Raw genomic sequence first — 11,010 nt, forward strand, 5'->3', positions numbered from 1 at the left:
AAGCTCTCTTTTAAAAGCTGAGCACAACCACTGCAATTTAAACCCTTGGCTGTAATAAATACTAATGATTCCCTTTATTTCTTTCTTTTCAAGAACCAGTGCAAACTAAAAACCATATAGCAGAAGTTAGAGAACAAATTTCACCTCCTTTGTCACAAAACTTTAGCTATCCAACTCGGAACACCTCGAGCCTGGCAACCTTTCTGAATCCCATTCCTAAGTTCCTAAAACCTATTGGAAATTTATGCTCATTCAAACTTTTAATAAGCTTATTATTGCAGTAGAGTCATAGAATCAAACAGGTTGGAAGAGACCTCCAAGCTCCTCAAGTCAAACCTAGCAGTCAGCCCTGTCCAATGATAGAATCAAGCAGGTTGGAAGAGACATCCAAGATCATCCAGTCCAACCTAGCACCCAACCCTGCCCAAGCAACCAGATCATAGAATCATAAAATCATAGAATCACAGAATCAAGCAGGTTGGAAGAGACCTCCAAGATCATCCAGTCCAACCTAGCACCCAGCCCTAGCCAATCAACCAGACCATGGCACTAAGTGCCTCATCCAGGCTTTGCTTCAACACCTCCAGGGATGGAGACTCCAAAACCTCCCTGGGCAGCCCATTCCAATGCCAATCACTCTCTCTGCCAACAACTTCCTCCTAACATCCAGCCTAGACCTCTCCTGGCACAAACTGAGGCTGTGTCCCCTTCTTCTGTTGTTGCTTGCCTGGCAGCAGAGCCCAACCCCACCTGGCTACAACCTCCCTTAGGAGGCTGTAGAGAGCAATGATTCTATGATTCTATGATTGGATAGGGCTGGGTGCTAGGTTGGACTGAGCTTGGAGGTCTCTTCCAATCTGTTTGATTCTATGATTCCATGATTCTAAGAGTGGATGAGGCACTTAGTGCCATGGTCTGGTTGATTGGCTGGGGCTGGGTGCTAGGTTGGTCTGGGTGAGCCTGGAGGTCCCTTCCAACCTGCTGATTCTACAATTCTATAACAAAACATCACATCCTGCACAGCTCTTCAGAAGAAAGAAAACCAAACCTATGTTTTGGAGAGCTTTGGGAGGGATTGTGGTGAAAAGCAGAAGCCCACACTTCTGGCTTTTGACTTCTGGCAACATCTATTTTTGACCTATTTTCCCTTTTGAATCATTCCTTTGGCATTACCACACTCTCCAACCTTCACATCATTTCCCACTGTGGGAAATATGATTCAAATTCACTTTGGGGCTTTTATTTGGAAGCAAAATGCCCACATTGTGTAGAGGATGACATTAAAAGGTCACCTGCCATGTTGCTTGGTTTTATCTCTGGAGACATTCAAGGTGAGGCTTGATAGTGCCCTGAGCAACCTGATTTGGTTGGAGATGTCCCTGCTCACTGCAGCAGGGTTGGACAAGATGACCTTGGAGGGTCCCTTCCAACCCACTACATTCTATGATTACTTCAAGTTAACTTCCTAAGTGTATCCCCTGTGGGATCAGACAAAGCACTACACACTTCCAGGCAGCAGACTTGACTTTGTACCCCAGAGCTGAGAGTACAAGTTGGGGAGTACCTCTGTGATACTACCAGACCTTTATGCATCCTGCAGGACACACTTCTTGACCAAGAATTAGATTCAGACTGTGTGTTAGGACTGGTCTAGTTGAGTAGATAGGGCTGGGTGCTAGGTTGCACTGGATGATCTTGGAGGTCTCTTCCAATCTGGTTGATTCTATGATTCTAAGAAGTTGCTTAGCATGAGGGTGGTGAGACCCTGAAATGGGTTGCCCAGGAAGGTGGTGGAAGCCTCATCTCTGGAGGTGTTTAAAGTCAGGCTGGATGAGGCTGTGGCCAGCCTGATCTAGTGTGAGGCGCCTCTGGGCATGGCAGGGGGGCTGGAACTGGATGATCTTTGTGATCCCTTCCCACTCTGACTGATTCTATGATTCCATGATTAGTTCAGTCTGGAGAAGAGAAGGTTCCCAGGAGACCTTCTTGTGGCTTTCCAGTATCTGAAGGGGGCTACAAGAAAGCTGGGGAGGGATTTTTTAGGGTGTTAGATAGTGATAGGAGCAGCAGGAAAGAATTCAAGCTAGAGGAGGGCAGATTGAGATTAGACATTAGGAAGAAGTTGTTCAGCATGAGGGTGGTGAGAGACTGGCACAGACTACCCAGGTGGAAGCCTCATCCCTGGGAGCTTTTAAGGCCAGGCTGGCTGAGGCTGTGGCCAGCCTGATCTAGTGTGAGGTGCCTCTGGGCATGGCAGGGGGGTTGGAACTGGATGATCTTTGTGATCCCTTCCCACCCTGACTGATTCTATGATTCCATGATTTGTTCAGTCTGGAGAAGAGAAGTCTCCCAGGAGACCTTCTTGTGGCTTTCCAGTATCTGAAGGGGGCTACAAGAAAGCTGGGGAGGGATTTTTTAGGGTGTTAGATAGTGATAGGAGCAGCAGGAAAGAATTCAAGCTAGAGGAGGGCAGATTGAGATTAGACATTAGGAAGAAGTTGTTCAGCATGAGGGTGGTGAGAGGCTGGCACAGGTTGCCCAGGTGGAAGCCTCATCCCTGGGAGCTTTTAAGGCCAGGCTGGATGAGGCTGTGGCCAGTCTGATCTAGTGTGAGGTGTCTCTGAGCATGACAGGGGGGTTGGAACTGGATGATCCTTTTGGTGCCTTCGAACTCTGACTGATTCTATGAGAAAGTAATAAACTCTTTTGTTTTTTAATGTACATCTAAGTTAGTAGAGGCAAGAAACAGTAGTGGGATCTTAGAGAAAACATGAAACAACAAAAAGCTCCAATAAATTAAGAGAGAAATTGTGCAGTCTCTGATTGCTGCACTGCAAGATAAAGGTTTTTTACCTGCTTTGCCTCTCCTGCACACATACAGGCACTTGAGGCAGCACTTGAGGCAACTGGCTCTGATGTGGGATAATCAGGATGACTGCAGGCACAAAGGAATGGGTACAAAGCTCCAAATGGCAGAATTGATTTTCTTGGCAGAATCTCCACATAGTAAAAAATTAGACTGATAAGGCACTAAAGAAAACATGGAAACTCAACAGCTCTTTGGTTGGGTGGTCTTTTGGCTTCCCACCAGATGAAAGCAGAATGAAAAGGAAACAAAATGCACTGCTCAGGTCTGGTTGAGTCTTTCTGTGTGTAATAATATGGCCTGAGATCTACAGACAGCACACTCAGCTCACCAGAGGTAAGAATTGTAGAATCAATCATGGAATCAGTCATGGGATCATAGGATCAGTTGTGCAATCATAGAAACAATCATAGAATCAGTTTTAAAGTCACAGAATCAGTGATGAAATCAGTCATGGAATCATAGAACCAATCACAGAATCAGTCATAGAAGCAATCATAGAATCACAGAATCAGTCATAGAATCATAGAACCAATCACAGAATCAGTCATAGAATTACAGAACCAATCATAGAACCAGTCAAAGAATCATAGAACCAGTCAAAGAATCACAGAACCAGTCATAGAATTGTTGAACTAGTTATAGAACCAGTCATAGAAATATAGAACCAGCTATAGAATCACAGAATCAGTCATAGAAACATAGAACCAGTCATAGAACCAGTCATAGAATCACAGAACCAGTCATAGAATCAGTCATAGAATCACAGAACCAGTCATAGAATCACAGAACCAATCATAGAAACACAGAACCAGTCATAGAATCATAGAACCAATCATAGAATCACAGAACCAGTCACAGAATCACAGAACCAGTCATAGAATCATAGAACCAGTCACAGAACCACAGAACCAGTCATAGAATCACAGAACCAGTCACAGAACCACAGAACCAGTCACAGAATCACAGAACCAGTCATAGAATCATAGAACCAGTCATAGAATCACAGAACCAGTCACAGAATCATAGAACCAGTCTTAGAATCATAAAACCAGTCATAGAATCACAGAACCAGTCACAGAATCATAGAACCAGTCATAGAATCATAAAACCAGTCATAGAATCACAGAACCAGTCACAGAATCACAGAACCAGTCATAGAATCACAGAACCAGTCACAGAATCACAGAACCAGTCATAGAATCATAAAACCAGTCATAGAATCACAGAACCAGTCACAGAATCACAGAACCAGTCATAGAATCACAGAACCAGTCACAGAATCACAGAACCAGTCATAGAATCATAAAACCAGTCATAGAATCACAGAACCAGTCACAGAATCACAGAACCAGTCATAGAATCACAGAACCAGTCATAGAATCACAGAACCAGTCATAGAATCATAAAACCAGTCATAGAATCACAGAACCAGTCATAGAATCACAGAACCAGTCATAGAATCATAAAACCAGTCATAGAATCACAGAACCAGTCACAGAATCACAGAACCAGTCATAGAATCATAAAACCAGTCATAGAATCACAGAACCAGTCACAGAATCACAGAACCAGTCATAGAATCATAAAACCAGTCATAGAATCACAGAACCAGTCACAGAATCACAGAACCAGTCATAGAATCACAGAACCAGTCATAGAATCACAGAACCAGTCATAGAATCATAAAACCAGTCATAGAATCACAGAACCAGTCACAGAATCACAGAACCAGTCATAGAATCATAAAACCAGTCATAGAATCACAGAACCAGTCACAGAATCATAGAACCAGTCATAGAATCATAGAACCAGTCTTAGAATCACAGAACCAGTCATAGAATCACAGAACCAGTCATAGAATCACAGAACCAGTCACAGAATCACAGAACCAGTCATAGAATCATAAAACCAGTCATAGAATCACAGAACCAGTCATAGAATCATAAAACCAGTCATAGAATCACAGAACCAATCTTAGAATCATAGAACCAGTCTTAGAATCACAGAACCAGTCATAGAATCATAGAACCAGTCATAGAATCACAGAACCAGTCATGGAATCAGTCATAGAACCAGTCATAGAATGGTCTGGTTTAGAAGGAATCACCTAAGGTCATCCAGTCCATTCTTTTCTCTTGCTCTGTTTTAGAGTTGCTAACCCACACCAAAGACTCAAAGCTGAAGAGATGTGAAAGCAAGGAGGAAGAAGCAAGGAACATTCAACACAGGAATTCCTCTGGGCTTGAAGAGAGATTTGGGGAAGGTTTAATTGAAGGCAGAATTCAGCATTGCCTTGTTTGTTCCTTGCTTCATCCTTTCAAGTGGTTGGTTGTGTTCACACAGGTTGATTTAAGGGTGCAGGATGTGCACTGTGTGTGTTGAGCAATCAGCCAAGCTTGCAGGTCTTCAGTATGAAGGTGGTGAGAATGGAACAGGCTGCCCAGGGAGGTTGTGGCTGCTCCCTCCCTGGAGGTGTTCAAGGCCAGCTTGGATGAGGCCTTGAGCAACCTGTTCTAGTGGGAGGTGTCCCTGCCTATGGTGGGGGATTGGAACTGGATGAACTCTGAGGTCCTTTCCATTATAAACCATTCTATGACTCTATGATCTCTAAGTTCCCTCCCAGCCTAAGCCACTCTGTGAGCCTGTGACACAAATCCATCTCCCTCTTTCTACAGATCCATCATGTCTGCTTTGTAGAGTACCTTGTAGAAATTAGGGCTTGATTCTTCTGCTTTCTCATGTGGTGCTAAGGGCCATGCTCTAGCACCAGGCTTGGTGGAGTTAGGTGATGGGCAGAGCCAAGGAGCTTTTCCAACATGTTTCAATACTTTGATGCCATTGATTTCAATAGGATCATAGAATGTTTAGGCTGGAAGGGACCTCAAAGATCATCCAGTTCCAATCCTCTGCCATAGGCAGGGAAACCTTTCTCTGAACCAGGCTGGTCAAGCCTCATCCAACCTAGCTTGAACACCCCCAGGCAGGGAGTATCCACAACCTCCCTGGGCAACCTGTGCCAGTGTCTCACCACCCTCACTGCAAACAACTTCTGCCTAATATCCACTTTTAATCTCTCCTCTGCCACTTTAAACCAATTCCTCTTCATCCTCTCATTCCAAGCCCTTGGCAATAGTCCCTCCCCAGCCCTCCTGTAGCCTCCTTCAGATAGTGGAAGGCCACTCTAAAGTCCCCTTGAAGGCTTCTCTTCTCTAGGCTGCAGAGCCCCAACTCCTGCAGCCTGTCCGCAGAGTAGAGCTGCTGCAGCCCCCTGAGCATCCTTGTGGCCTCCTCTGGACTGACTCAAAGATCACATTCTGTGACTCTGTCAGCCACAACCTCCCTGGGCAACCTGTGCCAGTGTCTCAGCACCCTCACTGGCATCTTCATGTGCAGTGAAGCCACCCTTGGTAATGCTTCACTTGATGGGCAGCTTAAGCATGGCAAAAAAACAAGAAGATTTAGTTCTGAATTTCAATTTTCCTCCTAAAAACCCAAGAAGGCTTAGATCTGAATTTCAATTTTCCTCCTAAAAACCCAAGAAGGCTTAGTTCTGAATTTCAATTTTCCTCCTCCATCATAAACTAAAGAAGTTCACAGTAGGTGCATCAGAAACAGAACGTATTTAAGCACCCACAAAATGCTCCTTAAGCACTTCTGTCCTTCCCATCAGTCATTTTCCTTCCATTCCTGTCTCTCATCTCCTATCAAAGAATGAACTGAAGAGCAGATTTGGGTTGTTTTTTTTTCTTTGCTCTATGAACAAAGAACTGTAATGCCCAGCTAAGCCAACCTGGTGTTTATTACCTTGCTTTCAAGTGATAACAATCATGGAATCATAGAATCAAGCAGGTTGGAAGAGACCTCTAAGCTTGTCCAGTTCAACCTAGCACCCAGCTGTATCCAACCATAGAATCAAGCAGGTTGGAAGAGACCTCTAAGCTTGTCCAGTTCAATCTAGCACCCAGCTGTATCCAACCATAGAATCAAGCAAGTTGGAAGAGACCTCCAAGCTCATCCAGTCCAACCTAGCACCCAGCTGTATCCAACCATAGAATCAAGCAGGTTGGAAGAGACCTCCAAGCTCATCCAGTCCAACCTAACACCCAGCCCTATCCAGTCAAGTAGACCATGGCTGGAGATATTCAAGGTGAGGTTCAACAAGGCACTGGGCAGCCTGATTAGTTCCTTCTGAGTGCACAGGATGCACTCAGACTGGATGAGCTTTGGAAGTCCCTTCCAACCTAGACCATTCTATGATTCTAAGAGAGCAGTGGTGAAGGGGAAGACAAAGATGCATTCTGATGTGAGACAGCAGACAGCAAGTTCCAGAATGCTGTTTTTTTTTCCCTTGAAAAAAAAACCCTATAATGTAGGAGGAAAATAGTGATGGATGGAAGAGAGTAAATCATAGACTCATGGAATCATGGAATCAGAGAATCATAGAATCATGGAATCATAGAATCAGTCAGGATTGGAAGGGACCACAAAGATCAGCCAGTTCCAAGCCCCCTGCCATGCCCAGGGACACCCTACCCTAGGGGTTGGATTAGATGAGCTTTGGATGTCCTTTCCAGCCCTAGGGGTTGGATTAGAGGAGATCTGGAGGTACCTTCTAGACCCTGACATTCTAATCTTTATATTGCTAGAACTATGGGAAAGGGATTATAGAATCAGGCAGGTTGGAAGAGACCTCCAAGCTCATCCAGCCCAACCTAGCACCCAGCCCTGGTCAATCAACCAGACCATGGCACTAAGTGCCCCAGCCAGTCTTAGAATCATAGAATCAAGCAGGTTGGAAGAGATCTCCAACATCATCCAGCCCAACCTAGCACCCAGCCCTATCCAATCAACCAGACCATGGCACTAAGTGCCTCATCCAGGCTTTGCTTGAACACCTCTAGGGATTGTGACTCCACCACCTCCCTGGGCAGCCCATTCCAATGCCAATCACTCTCTCTGCAATAACAATAACAATAATAATAATCAAGTGCTAACACTGAGTGAGTGTAAAAAGGAAACCCAACTTCACCCCATTCTTGTCATTCACAAATAGATCAGTCTTCATCTGACCCCCTGCACTATTGCTGGGTGTAATAAGGTGTAAAAAAAAAAACCCCACATGATCTTCTATTTTGACCTGCAGCCTGGCTGGAAATGTGCTTAGCAAACAGAGAAGCCTGCTTAGAATTATCCAGAGGAGACAGGAGCTGCTTCCTTCAGTTGTTTCCTTGGGAAACCAGACTGAGATCAAGAAATGAGTTTTTTTTTTCCCCTGAAGCAGAGGTAGGTGTTAGCTCCAAATTAAAACCCCACCAGAAAACAAACCCTTACATTCTCTTGTTCAGCTGAAAATGTGTCCCCTGGTGTGCATGCCTAGATGTGTGTCTTGTGGCTGTCTACCTCTAATTAATGATGAGCTCATTTGCTTTGACACCCAACATGGGTTTCATGCATTTTTCCAACGGCAGCTAAGCTGAGAGAACAGTAACCACAGTGTCTGCTGGCAGCGCAGCTCAGCAGCTCCTTCACAGATCCTTTTGTCTGCTGAGAGCAGGCAAGCACAAAGTTTTAAGGTTATCTGCACTGTTCCCTTGGTGCAAACCCACCCAGGCCACTTCCAAAAACCCACACACGGTGCCCTAAGTCCCTCTGCTATCTGTTTTGCTACCTTCTTCCCTCCCCTTGTAAGCATCAGCAACACAAACTGATGCCCAGGACCACTTCCCTAATGCTACCCAAAGCAAAACAAAAGATAACCCAAAGAATCAAATCATCATCAGCAGCAGCTTCAGGTTGAGACATCTGCATCAGAAACAGCCTTGCTCAGGCACGACAAAGTTCCTCTGGAGGCACACAAAAAACCATCTCAGCACCACACAAAGAAAGCACAGACGCAGAGCTAAAGTCTGCAACAGAAACGACCTCTTAATTCTTCCTTCATCCTTTGCTTGAACACAGCATAGGGGAAAAAAAAAAGATGTGAGGAGGCTCCCTCAGGCACAAAATGGGTGATCCAGAAGCCAAGAAGTGTCCCTCTCTAAATTTAAGCTCACAGTGGCTACTGAACAGCTGGTTAGCAACTCTGGAGATGGAGAGCTTGCTTTTTCCCTGTGCTCGTTCCTTCGTCTCCTCCTCTAAAGTAGCCCAGCCAAAAAGTAACAGCTGAATAGAGAAGTTTGAGTGACTGAGGGGAAACAAATAAATAAGAAATGCCTGCACCAGACTCAGAATTTTCCTAGGAGACTGCATATTGTAAAAGGATTTAGAGATTCAGAACTATCTCCCAGCCTCCCACTCCCCTGCTTCCCCCCCCTCCCCCCCCCCCCCCCCCCGAAATATCACCAATTTAGAGGCTTAGAAAAAGGAAGGAGGGGGAAAACCACACAATTTTCCTCCAAACCATCTCCCTTGCACCCTCACACCCTCAGCTGTGCACAGGATCCATCCCCACACATGCAGGCAAGTTGCATAATGGCCAAAAAAATCTACCTTCAAAGCCAGGGGTGGGCAGCTGGAGGAAGGCAGAAGCTTTTACCGAGATGAAAGCTGAAGATTACAGGCAACAGCTCCATTTGTGTGCAAGCAGCAGAGAGGAAGAGGTCAGTTTGAAAAGGCTGCTTGCTGCTTGTCCCTTCTCTTTGCAGCTGGAAGGCTGGGGAGGATTTCCCAGCTCCAGCTCCCTTGCTGAATGCAGGTGACAATAACCATCAAGAGTTGGCTGGTGGGGGACATGTGTCGGGGGGTGGGGGGTTCAGGCTTGCATTGTGCTGCATTCATTTAGCACCACATCAAATATGGATTTTGTTGCAGCAGTGACAATAAATGCTCACACAGGTGCAAGGCTAACATATTTTTTTCCTCCCCTTCACCTTTTCCCTCCTTCCCCATCCCCTTCCTTACCGAAATGCCAAAGCTGGCATCATTCCCCTCTCTCTGGGTGTAAATAGAGGTATTAGAAACATTGCCTGTGCCCACCCTGCTACCCCTTCCCATGGAAGATTTGCCTTCAGAAGGATCATTTAGTCCCCCAGCACAGAGAATCAGTCTGGAATTGCAATGCAGGACAGAGCAAAGAGCTGTAGCACAGGGAAAGTGAGGGCACATATGTGCATGTTTCATGCTATGCTCATAGCAGTTCCGCTATGAAACTGTGCTGGGTTCTTCTTTATGATTTCAATTTAATGAGGATTGTCCTCTGGCTTGGAAAAAAAAAAGGAGGAAAAGAGAAAACCTAAACCTAAACCACCTAAATACAGATAGGAAGAGCTGCTTAAAAGAGAGGAGAGAGTAAATAATAACGTTCACAAACGCCTGGAATAAAACTGCTGTTGCTTTTTTACACAGCAGTTTGGGGTCGATGTTTTTTCTTTTACTGTCCCTTATCTCTTCCCTCTGGAAGCAGATTTCACAGGAGAAAAGTTGTCTGCATGCATTGCCCTGACCACCACCACCACCACCACCATCATCATCATCATCACAACAACAACAACCGCTACAAAGAGCTGAAAGGAAAGCAAAACCAGAGCCAAGCTCCTACCTTTATCTTTCTGCTGCTGAGGTTGTGAATTAGTGTCCACCCCAAGCAAACTGTAGCCAGAGCTGGTAGAGTCCTGATTTGTTTTCTTTTTTGGGGGGGGGGGTTGAGGGTTTTTTGATGTCTTCTCTTCTTCTTCTTCTTGTTTTCCTTGCTTCTATTTCCTAAGACTGATCCTACTTGGATCTAACTCCGGCTTTTTTTTTTCTCCCAGCATCACTTCACTCTGGACAGCTGGGAACTAAAGCTAAGGGGGAGCTCTCACTCTGACTGCCTTTCATTCAGAGCTCCCGATTAAAACAAAAAAAATAAAGGGAAAAAAAAAAAGGGGAAAAGAGGGGAGGAAAAAAAAAAAAGAGGAGGTGGCGATGGTGGTGATGGAGGGGGGGAGGAATAAAAGGCACAGAGCACACAGCACCATCACCGCCAACCGCACACACGCAACATGCAGGGGCACAACACACACACACACACACCCACCCCCAGCGCAGCACTTACCCTGGGAAGGCTGGAGGCAGCCTGGGGAAGCGCAGGATTTGCCAAGCACACAGCGATGATTTGCAAGTGAATGCGGTGGGAGTGTACAGCAAAGCCAGAGCTGCTGCTG

The 11,010-nt window shown here is 45.4% G+C and overlaps 1 protein-coding gene across 4 annotated transcripts in view; it reads right to left on the reverse strand.

Moving 5' to 3' along the window:
- The window catches only part of CDH10 (cadherin 10), a 105,651-nt gene extending 94,685 nt beyond the window's left edge, over positions 1-10,966 (reverse strand). For 3 of the 4 annotated variants that reach the window (XR_010306153.1, XM_064160814.1, XM_064160817.1), the window contains exon 1: positions 10,407-10,690. The gene's annotated coding sequence lies outside the window, so the exon portion shown is untranslated. Of the gene's footprint in view, positions 1-10,406; positions 10,691-10,901 lie in introns of those variants that run through there. The other variant, XM_064160816.1, reaches the window with a different exon arrangement.
- Between the last annotated feature and the right edge of the window lie 44 nt (positions 10,967-11,010).

This window comes from Pogoniulus pusillus, chromosome 21 (assembly GCF_015220805.1).
Source record: "Pogoniulus pusillus isolate bPogPus1 chromosome 21, bPogPus1.pri, whole genome shotgun sequence".
In the NCBI taxonomy this organism is placed as follows: domain Eukaryota; kingdom Metazoa; phylum Chordata; class Aves; order Piciformes; family Lybiidae; genus Pogoniulus; species Pogoniulus pusillus.